This window comes from Tauraco erythrolophus, chromosome 5 (genome assembly GCF_009769465.1).
Source record: "Tauraco erythrolophus isolate bTauEry1 chromosome 5, bTauEry1.pri, whole genome shotgun sequence".
NCBI lineage: Eukaryota > Metazoa > Chordata > Aves > Musophagiformes > Musophagidae > Tauraco > Tauraco erythrolophus.
This window is the reverse complement of record NC_141469.1, coordinates 13530644-13542406: the sequence shown is the minus strand read 5'-3', so window position 1 is coordinate 13542406 and position 11763 is coordinate 13530644.

The window sequence follows — 11763 nt, the reverse complement described above, 5'->3', positions numbered from 1 at the left end:
GAGTTAGCATTTTTGGATACATATACATGCTACCTTTGGAATATGTGATGTGCTGGAAAGGTCCATACATTGATTATTGTATTTCGTATAGTTGACAAGGCTTTACATCTGAAACAGCAAACAAAGTAACACACCCCATTGCTTTCCCTCTTTCACTTGATCATTGCACTTGCCTAGCGTATTGCAAGGATCAAGTGAAGCGAGAACTGGAATAAAAAAAAAAAAATGTCTAAATTAAAAACAAGGTAGTAGAATATGATCCAAATTAAACCATTGCCTGATATAATCTGGAACGTTATCGTTAAGGTGTTGGGCTGACCCTGCTTGGATAGCACAAGAACCCCTGCCTTAGACTTAAAGGCCTTTGACTGCTACGCAGCAGTATTCACTCTCTAGTTGAAGTCAATGATCTCATAGCCTTGGGGATCTGACATGGGGCATAAATTTGCCACAGTCGTAGTTTATAAATGAGCATCGTTATTTTACAGTGATAAGAGATGAGGGCCACTTGGCCTGCTCCCTCCCATTTAAAAGCAGAGCGTTAATAACGTGTAGAAAGCCTCGTTGTTTGATTCTAATGGACGGTATCTCTTTCTGCTAACGGAAATAGATTTGCCATTTTGGCACCAGACAGAGTGAGTACTTTTCACGCTCTTTCCAGGCTTAGATTGGTTTTATTCCCTTGCTAATCTAAAGAGGTACTCTTCAGTCAAGTGAGACAGTCGAAGAAAATCCTCTCCTGTTCTACCTCCAAGCCTGTATTTAACATAGAAATGAGTTTCATGAATCAGACTAGGAATTGGAAGGAAATTGCTGGAGCCTACAAGAGCCTCATAGCCTCCATGTACGCTGTAGGTGCATTACAAGACAGCTGGCCCAGGCTGGGGAGCCGTGACTGCTGGTTTGAATTCACCCCCCAGCCCCTTGCTCAGCTCCTTCCAGGAGGAAGGTCACCAGGTGCTTTGTTTGCTTCTCTTACGCTCTCTCCTCCAAAATACCCCACTGCACCACACTCGGGGACCCAAGAGGCTGATTGCCAAGGACTGGCATGTTTTCACTGGTGAGCGGCTGATACCTCAGGAGCCATCCCAACACACTCGTGGCTTGGCTGCGTGGCAACCTCCAAAGCGCCATTTGATCACATTCCTGATTTGTGCTCAATGCACACAGAGCTGCAGGGGGGCAGGCGAGGAGGTGCCCCTGAGCTTGCAGCTCTGCATGGGGCAAACCCAGGGCCCTGCTCCCCATTTGCTCGTGCCAGAGTTGCTCGTTTTGCATCAACAGGAGGGAAGTCTCAGGCCCGCTGGCTTCATTAATATTCACCGGTTTAACTGAAGGGATAGGGACCCCGTGCTTTCTAAAAATCAGCTTGTCCTCCAATGCCCTCTGGTGACGGGAACTAATTAGATGCCACTGCTATTATTGAATCCAGTGGCAAAACACTAATGTTGTTTTATTCCTATTAAATATTTCAGGCAAATACTGAGATTTAGCACAAACTGAAGTCTATGTTCACTAGTCTGAATACAAACCTCCCTCTGTAATTGCTCCAGCACTTCCTAGGAGTGGAAAAATAAGCATGTTCTAGAGACACCATAACTTAGGGAATCTCCAAAGCTCATTAGGTTGATCCTTTAAATACTTTAGTCCTGATCCTTACTGCAGAGCAGTACACTTGTGCGTGCGTGTGTGTGTCTGCATGGAGGCAGAAAGGCCTCGTGTGTGGGTCACCTTCCACGCTTAATCTCTCAGGATGGAAAAGCCACGGCCCCAAACAACTGTTAGGAAAACAGGTTGCTGAAATAATCGGAACCACTTGCATGTGCTGGTGCGTGACTTCTGTTCTCTGCCTGCCAGGGTTCATGTGAGCGAAGGCACAAACCAGCCAGGCAGCAAGAGGGGGGCTGGGGGGGCAAGATGGGTCACCTTACACTGTACTTGAAAGTCAGTTTGCCTAATAAACGCATAGACTCTTTTCGAAACTAGACTCGATAGAAACAGCAACATGTGATAGCTTATCCATTAACTCTTTTGTTCTTAGTCTGACTTTACTGTCAGACCATTGTGATAGTCGGGAAGCAGGTAATAACACCGAGATACGCAGCAAGCAGTCGGTGAATGATAGCGTTTTAAAACTAAAAATGCAAAAATCCTGAAATAACTTTCATAAAGCAGGTCAGATTTCCATTTTATGAGCCTAGCTGGTTTTTTAAAGTGTTTCTCTTGCTATTTGCAATTTCTGTTCTTAAAAAAAAAAAAAAAAACAAAAAACATAGAAACAACACATGCTTTAAGAACAAAATGCTCCCAGACTTTGCTGCCACAGCGTGCTGCCGTAGACTGACCGCTTACAGCTTAGTTATTAACCTGTGGTAGAGAGAGTTTGTAATTGGAACTGCCAGCAGAGCCTTGATTACGGAGGGGGATGTAGGCCCAAGCATAATTTGATAAGCTGCTTGGGCACGCGGATCTGCAACCATTAGTAACTGCCTCCAGCGGCACCAAACATCCGCGCGTGGCGTCTGCAGCCGGCACTGGTTGCTGCTTACGCCTGCGCTTACCCTGGCTGATCGGATAATTTCGCGGTATTCCTCCCAGGCTCCCTGTCCTGGCTTCCACCCTCTGAAGGCTTCCTTTTTGTGTTTTTGTCCAGGAGCTCCTTGTTCATCCATGCAGGCCTGCTGGTGTTCCTGCCCAACTTCTTCTTTGTTGGGATGCACTGCTCCTACAGGAAGTTTTCTACAGGAAAGCTGGAGAGGGACTTTTTACAAGGGTGCGTATGATAGGACAAGGGGAAATGGATTTAAACTGAAAGAGAGGAGATTTAGATTGGATATAAGGAAGAACTTTTTCACTCAGAGTGGTGAGGCACTGGTACAGGTTGCCCAGAGAAGTTGTAGATGCCCCATCCCTGGAAGTGTTCAAGGCCAGGTTGGATGAGGCTTTGGGCAACCTGGTGTAGTGGAGGGTTTCCCTGCCCATGGCAGGGGGGCTGGAACTAGATGATCTTTGAGGTCCCTTCCAACTCTAACCATTCTATGATTCTAAGAGGTGATCCTTGAATATTAACCAGCTTTCTTGGGCCCCTTTTCCCTCCTCTGTAGCAAAACAGCTGTGAATGCCATGTAGGATTGCAAAAGCGTGCTAAGAGTTGTGCTCCAGCTTCTGCTTTGTGGGACACTGGAGAAGAGACGGCAGTGAGCATGTGAATGTGTGGTAGCTGCTGGCTTTCGGCATCCTAAAAGAAGGAGATCAGGAGCTCCAGAAGTTATACCAACTTTCCTGTTTCAAGTTAGCAGAAGGTCCCACCCATGACAAGCGCCTCAAAGAACATTTGTCTTTATGTGTATCAGCGCAGTGCTCAGGAGGAAGGATGGCCAGAACAAGCTATGGTGTGTGTTAATCTATCCCTCCTGCACGGTCAAGGTTTGCAGCTCTCCCATATTTGTGCAGTGGCCTTTCTGATGGTACGCAGGACTCTTACCTCCGCCTCCCCAGAACAGCTTCCTTCCTGGCCAACAGAGCCCTCTCCCTACTCCAAGGGCTATCAAGCCTGTTATTTTGCATTTTATACATGAAATAACCTTTTGCTGTAGCCATGCGTCTGTCTGACAAAACCACTGGGGCTTTAGAAAAAAAGACAAGAGCTAGGCATTTTATGAGCTTTTTTTGAGGAAGGAGATCCCTCTTAAAATTGAGCTGGGCATAAGCAAGGAGTATGATATAAACCTGTGCAGATTACCTCACCCCCGTGCAATGGAAGTTAATCTTTTGGAAAAGATGGGTGCCTGTTCATTACAAGCAATTACCATCGGTCATAATCCTTCTAGGAAGTGCATGGAGAATGACTCAGTTCATTTGATGAGTTACACTGCCAGTTCTCCCTGAAGCGCTGGCCAGCGGAATTACCAAGGCTGGCCCTAAGCTTCCTGAACAGTGAGGTATGTATCAGTGCAGCACTTGGCGTGGCTCACGGTAGCGGGCAACTAATGGAACGGGACTGACCAAGATAAAAGAGGTGGCAGGTGAAAGCTCAGCAGAGGTATGCATCTCCCTGAGTGTGTATCTGCCCTCCCCATCCCTTGGCACTCTTTGGATAGGCCTGCAGCCAAAGAAGCTCCAAGCTACGAGCAGGGCTTCAGGTTTATATAACTGAGGATGTTAATGCTTTACAAACATTAATTTAGCTTCGAAACAGGTACGTGGATGGGATCCTACACCTTTGCACCTATGGCATGTGAGAGGTGTGGAGAGGGAGAGTAGCTTTACAGCCAGTGAGAAGCACGTCAAGTTCAAGGCTTGTCAGGCTTGCAGGAGGGTTAAGCGTAGGGATTTCAGGACTACTTAGAAGTGGTTTACTCCTACACAAGCAGAAGTCAATGACAGGAAGTAGACCTGAGCCGGGGTAAAATGTTGTGGAAAGCGTTGCCTGAAATGACTTGTAGCAGGCTCCCTGGGGGAGTCTGTCACACAGCCAAGAATAGATCCCTCATCAAAGGAGCGTTTTATCTGCCTCCAGGTCCGGTGATATTGCCAACCCGGCGTTTCAGAGGAAGAAAGAGATTCAGCATCTGCTTTAGACTGAGAGTTAACCCAAATTTTGAGTTATTTGGAGCACTGTCTCTGTGCAGGCGGATGCGTGGATGTCCTTGCTAACAAGATACGGGCACTCTGAGCAGAGGGCTTATTTTGATGGCTTCACTGACAGAATCGCATGCCTCCCAGTGCAAACTGATCTGCATGCAGCCCTTCTGTCAGCACTAGATGGGTGCATAAAACATTCACCACTACATTGGCAGCATCACTCTTAAGAAAAAAAGTAGCAAGTGCTCTCAGCAGTGTTTGAAAGCAGGTAGTGCGCGCGCAGCTGATTTTCTGCCATTGCAGGGCATAGCTGATCTAACAGCGGGTTTGCACAGTATCAGAACAGCCCTGAGAATTTCCAGAGAAGGCTTGTGTATATAGAAGAAAAAAACTTGCCAGGGAAAACTCTGTCCAAGGCTGGTTGATGTGAAGTAGTTGGCTCAAAGACCCTGCCTGCCTCGGAGTGTGAGCAATAGGAGGGCAACACCGGTCCCCACTAACATGCGATGCCAAATAAGTTGTGTGTTGTCAAGGGGTGTTTTCAACAACAGCATGGAGAGTTTAAGTTACGGCAAAGCAGTGTCCCACAGGATTGTCCTGCTGGTGGCTAGAACGAATCCGACTCCACATGGACTCTGCGCACGCAGCTGCAGCTGAGGGCTGCGCAGATTCACAGCTGCATTTTGCTAACTCACCTATCGCAGTACTTACGTATGCATTAGACTTTCTTGGGCATTTTAAAATAGATTTTTAGACCAAAGATTAAATAAAAACATAAAGGTTCTTTGTTTCTTCTGGCAACACCATTCTAAACACTAGCCATGCCCCTAGAAATATCTGGAAGAAGTTATTTTTGCTTTGTTGAGGTCTGCACAGCATCTGTTTCAATGAATTGAAAGGATGTGATTAGAGAGTGAGTGTCACATTTACCCTCGCCTGCCTTTCTCTTTTGTTAGCAAGTCAGACTAGTTTCTGGAAAGAGTGATCCTGCTGAAAATCACTGAAAAAAAGGGACATATGTAGAGAAAGCAAGCTTAAGACGGCACACCTCCATTCTGTGACACTTTGACAGAATTAGCTCGTGATGTAACTGAGTACGCAACTTTTATTGTCAGCTGTCTTTAAAAAGATGCGGTTATAAAAACCTGATTTGCTGTAGGAATAGATGTTTGGGATGTTTCTTGCACACACTTATGGCATGTTACTTCTATCAATTGAAAACGCAAGTGCTAAGCATCCCCATCCGTTTCTCAACGGAGGCAGAATGGATTATCAAAAATCACTGTGGTAGAGACAAGAGTTTAGAATAGTATCCAGCTGCATGTGCACATGTACACATTAACCACGTCAGTTAGTCATCCTGTGTGACATCAGGCTGCCATTCTGTTGCTTGCTGCGTGATCTGTTGACAGCCACGATTCCTTACCTCTCAGAGCCCGAGGTCCGGCTCCACGGCCATGCGCGTACACAGCCGTCGTTTGTACACTGGGGTCTTGCTGCACGAACTGAACTGTCAACTGGGTCTCAAGAGGGCAAGTGCTATTTGGTGAATGTGTTAACATGATGTAGTTAGACAAAATTTTGTCCCACCCCATCAGATCTTTACTGAGTTTGCCTTAATACGTTACAGATACATCCTCAGGAAGGAGGAGTCTTTTTTTCTCTCTCCTGACCCCTACTGCTCTCTGAAACACCTGTGCATCGCCTTGTTTATTTTTACAACTGGTCCATGCAGAGACAAGCCAAGAACGAGCCTACTCACTGCACCTACAGACTTGCAGTTGCTGCACTGTGAGACAGAGCTTACCGGAAACAGCAGGACATTCTGTGCAAGAAGAGAGTTTGCGTTGTGAGCTGAGCACTCAGCAGCTGGAGCTGCGTGTGCAGGCACCTTTAAAGGAGCACCAGAGTCCCCGTTCTCGCTGACTGGTCCCAGAAGGACATACAGTTCCCAGAAATGATGATCGGTACCAGTTACTGAATCACGTTTTAATGGAAAGCTACACATTAACCCTGCACATCCCGCAGAAAGGACAGATTGCAAAACTGGAAGCAGACGGGAACCCCTCTCGTTGTTGACAAGTGTCAGAAAGTTTCTGAATAGAGTTTAGTCGTGCTTTTTACAGTACACAAGTCCAGCATTATTTGTGTGGATCAGCTCGGCTTCCTCTCAGGCTGACACAGACGCTTACACGACTAAAACCAAAGCCTCTGAGTAACACAGGGGGGTGAGAGCTTAATCAAGTGACACAAAATCACACAGCTGTGCACAGCACACACGCACACTAACAAGGCCTTTACAGTAAAACATCTCGTTCACCACGACTTCTTTTGAAATGAGATCACTTTCAGCAGACTTGTCATAGCCTTAAAAGTCCTCACTCAGTGCTGAAAATTAATCCTCGTTTTCAGATGGGTAAATAAACACTGGCAAGGGCTTTGTAGAAACAAACAAACAAGCAGCATGATCTGCGAGTCCCTTTGACCTTTTCCTTTTGCCAGAGGATTCTTCGGAAGCTCTGGGATTCAACTCTAGCAAACTGCCCATGGAGCTGTGCTGCAGCACTGTCAGTCGCTCAGGCTTTGGCCGAGCAACAGGATGGTGCTGGGCAGAAACAGGGATCACCTGCAAAGTTGGAAGCTGGGGATAAAAATGAGCATGTGCAATTTCCTTCTTCTTTTAGTCCTCTGCTTTAAAAATGGCTCATTCTTTATAGATGAGCTGGATGAGGGTGTAGGTAGGTTGGCCTCTGAAAGATGTTTCACAGGAGTATCTTTGACGTTACAGCACCCAAAAAGGGCAGGTAAACGGCTTCATCTCGTGAACGTCTCTTTGACACACACTGAAACACGTGATATAATCAGTCACGCTTGTAGGACTGAAGGAGTGTGAGGGAGGAGTTTGTACATCTCAGATCACTGCTAGATAGCTGAGAGTTGAGGAAAATAAGACAGCTTCAGCAGAAAATGGATTTTTAAACTTTTATGAGATTTTTCCTACCAGGAAGAAGGCTCCAGAGGGGGAAATAAAGTAAGAGTTCTGGCTGGCAGAGTACTTTTCCATAACCATGTGTCAAAAACTTGTCTGCTATAAGACCTATAAGCCAAGGCTCTGGGATGTGCATGGTTATTTCTTAAGTGCCAGACACAGACTTGGGTTGGTATAATATTTCCATACATTTAGCTCTTTGCTTTTTTTTTTATTAAAGAAATCTCAGTGCACCCTTAAAAGTATTAGAGGGCAAACTCACCCACTGATACGCTATCCCTATTTCTGCAGACACCTGATATCACACTCAATGATGTGCACGAGAACACAGCCATCTTTCCAACCCCTAATCTCTCCAGCCACCAATGGAACTGGCAGTGGCCAAGAAGGGCTCCAGACAGTTTTCCCTGTCCCACTGTTCAGAGGCTTGCAAAGACAAAGGCTGCAAGACTGATCACGCTTGCAAATGCCACTTCACTGGAAGACTAATGCGGTGCTATTTTGGGAGAGAAAACACCAAATACCAAACCCCTACTCAGTGGAATTACATGAGAAACCACTATGTGGAGCCAGCCGCTAATTATTTGGCTGATGAGGAAACGGGATTCAAACAAGCTTGTTCTCAAAATTTCAGGTGCGTGTGCTCCCGTTTCCTTTTGCTTTGTCTCTCTCAAAAGTCTAGACATGGGACAACTTGCTGCAACGTAAATCAGGTGCATAAACCCATCTGTGAACTTAGTAAAGTGATGCTGTGGAAACAGAAAGACACACCCCTTCCCTGTCTTTGAGAGAGAACTCTCCACCAGGTTTCCCCAGTCTGTGTAGCCTCTTCCTGCGCTTCCATCCACCTTATTCCTTGTTTTGCTCCCACCTAGTCGAAATTCTTGTGGCCTGTGAGAGAGTACTAAAAGCTTCCCAGGCTAAACAAGGGAACAGAGTATAGCTCAAATGTCGTTACTGACAACACGCTGTGGTTTGTGTACGTCATCCGGCAGATGCAGAGCCTCTTCAGCTACTTGATTAGGATGGAATTTGATTTAGGAAACAGAACGGCTTCTAGATAATGCGTGTATTCGAAAGGCTGGGAAAGACAAGAAACCTCTCCAATGAGAGGTAATTTCAAATGCCAGGGAAGGGAATAGTAAGAAATGCACGCATCAAGGAAACCTTATCTGTTACACAAGGCTTCCTGTACTGATGAGCCATAATGAGAATTTACGGCCTACAAGTTCAAACTCAGCTTTGCACTGGAAACTTTCCTCACCGTTTATTCCATTACTTAATGTGAATGCCTCTCGGAGTTTAGAGGGTTTGTTACAGGCAGTCAAGTGACTGGGATATAGCAACATGTAGACACTTTTTGTTGGAAAGAGACTCAAGGAAAGAAGAATCTCAAGAGTAACTCAGTTTTTTGTAGTACTGTGAGATTTACCTGCCTTATTCCGCCACTGTCTCCAAGAAAAGAGAGAACTGAAATACAGAAGAGAAAAATTCTGATACCCTCAGTAGCCATCTCAGATGAATTTAGTATTTGATGCCTGCAGCAAGAAACCAGAGAGAAAAGATGCATAATGTTGGTACTAGGAACCACAGGCCATCTGCTCAGGAGCGTCACTTAAGCACAGTGATCTTTTGTAGAGCGCTCAGCTGCAGAGGGAAGCCTTCTGTCCATACTGAGGAGCTGCTAGGAAGAATGGCATTTGACTCTAGGAGCAGTATGAGGCACAGAGCCTCTACCCTGCAGTATATTCACCTATATAGTCCAAGCCCTAAGCATAGCTTGTGCGTGCTACGATACTACGATGAAAGAATTTGAGAACGTATATGTATTTCTTCTTGTGGCATCCATTCTCTGGATTCCTCCATCAATGGGAAGCAATACAACTTATTGACAGGCAATCACTCACAAATTCTTCAAGTTGGTGAGCTCAGGCTGCTCATACAATTCACACCTGCAAATGACACTTACTGAACCAGGTAAACTACCTAAAGCAGCTAGTAAGGCACGGGGGAGGCAAGAGCTGTAAATTATCCCCAGAGAGTGTGAGGTGAAACCTATGAATAAACAGCCCAACCTCCATTAACCTGGCTGTAAAGAAGTGTCCTGAAAATTGGACATTCAGGATGATGCTTTGTCAGTCTCTCCTATCAAGGGAAATATTTCCAAGGAAATAAATCAATATTCATTCAGAATAAACAACTTGGACACAAACTTGTCTCTTCCGCATCTGTGTCTCAACATTGCTCAGCTGCAGAGATAATCTTCTACTTTTCCTTAGGCTGAGTGACTTTCCTCCCCCCTTGAATACAAAAAAGAAGTCTTGGGAGTATAAGTTGAGAGAAATCCACCTGGAAGTCCCCGGGGACTTGATGGTGAGACTGGACACAGCACCGAGCTGTACACATGCTTTTTGCTGCCCAGCTCCTCAGTCAGTGTCCTGTGTAGGGGGATAAGCAGAGATTTTAAATCAACAAAAAAACACTTCCTTCCAAAATCTCCTTAGAAAGACCAAATCTCTGGACTCCTCTTGTTGCTCTCAGCAAGCAGCTCCAAGGCCCCTTTGCAAAAGTTACTCCTCCTTGCCCCACCATCTCCTGCCTGTGAGTGACAATGTCCTGATGCTACCAGCTCCTGCATTAATTCTGTGACCTTGTTTTAATTAGGAGTTTTACAAACTTACATTAAAATAGAACGTTACTGCTCTTCCAAATTGAAACGCAAAGGAAGTAAAGGAACAGAGGTTGTATGTCCTGCCTCGCTACGTTATTCTGTGTGTTTTGCTGCTCCCTTTCATTACATGGTCACGTGCTTGATTCCAAAGGATCCTTACCACAGTCAGAGTAGTGCAGGGAGATTTAGGCTTTTTTTTCCTCCCAGAGGTTGGCATTAAATAACAGGTAAGGCAAGGGATTGCATAAACAATAATAAGATTAGACTGTTGGATGCAGAGTTAATATCTAAGGAGGGCAAGGCAGCATCAGGCCCCTGCTTAGGAGAAAATAAAACAGGCAACCAGTTTGTGGCAGCTGGAACAAACTCAAACAATACTTAATGATGTGAAGACATACCGTGAGTCTCAACATGGCTGCTCGTCTGTTTAGACAGTTCAGAAAGCTGAACACCAGCCTAGAGGTGCCTCTGCAATGTGCCAAAGCAAGTGAAGAAGCCTGAACTGATGAGATCCCCTGCAGCCCACTAAGTGCTCACTTGGGATTTCTTCAGCGGTGGGCACATTGGCTGGCCCACACGGTTCGCAGCTGATCGCCACTTGTTTTCTGCTCCACAAGTGACGCTTGGGAATAGCTCAGCAGATGGATGAGCTCTTCTGCAGCAGCCTGGCTCTGGGTAATGGGTGCAAGCTGAGTTTTCTAGTTAATTTTTTCCCCACTTCTTAATATCCACCGTGACATGCTAGAACAGTGTGTTTAGCATCATTTTCATTCAGTGTCACCATGCTGTTCTTACAGCTGCATTTGAAGTTAATGGAAATGATGCTTTGAACATATGAAATGCTGTCTAATGCCAAGAACTCTTGACAACAATCCGGTACTTGATATTTACCAGACACTTTAATAGTTTTAGCCCGAGTCTCTTAGTTCTCCTACTGCAGAAATGATAACATGTCTAGTGCCATCTCTGTGCTGCAAAAATAAGATAATTAATGTATGAGGAAGCTGGGTACCATGGAGGGAGAGGAGCGGAAGCTCTCATAAGTGTTACCCTTGTACGCAGTGAGGAATAGTAAATAGAATAAGCAAAGCCCGAGGCTGTATGTGGAACGAACAGGGCAAAAGGCAGCCCTGTAGTCATACAGAAAGGTACGGAGGTACGGGCCCTCTGGAAAAAAGAGTATGTGGCTTTGCAGTTAAAGGCAGGAGAAGAGCTTGTACACAGAGCTGGGCACCTTGTAGTTGGAGAGGTATTTCTTGTAGCTGGAGAACTTGTAACCTTAGCATTTTTACTGGGCAATTTGGGGCAAAAGGTAGGGGAAGAGGGTGTGCTTTTAGTATGAATGTTGCTGTCCCACCTCCTGATGAGCTTCTGCAGGTGAGCACCCACCATACGACCATGTTTAAAGGTCCTGTTGATCTGCACTTTCTTCATGTGTAGGTCAAAGCAGTGCCCGCTTCCTTGCGTTCTGTTGTACTTTCTGAACTCTTGTTATCTCTTAGTGAAAAGGGTACCTACC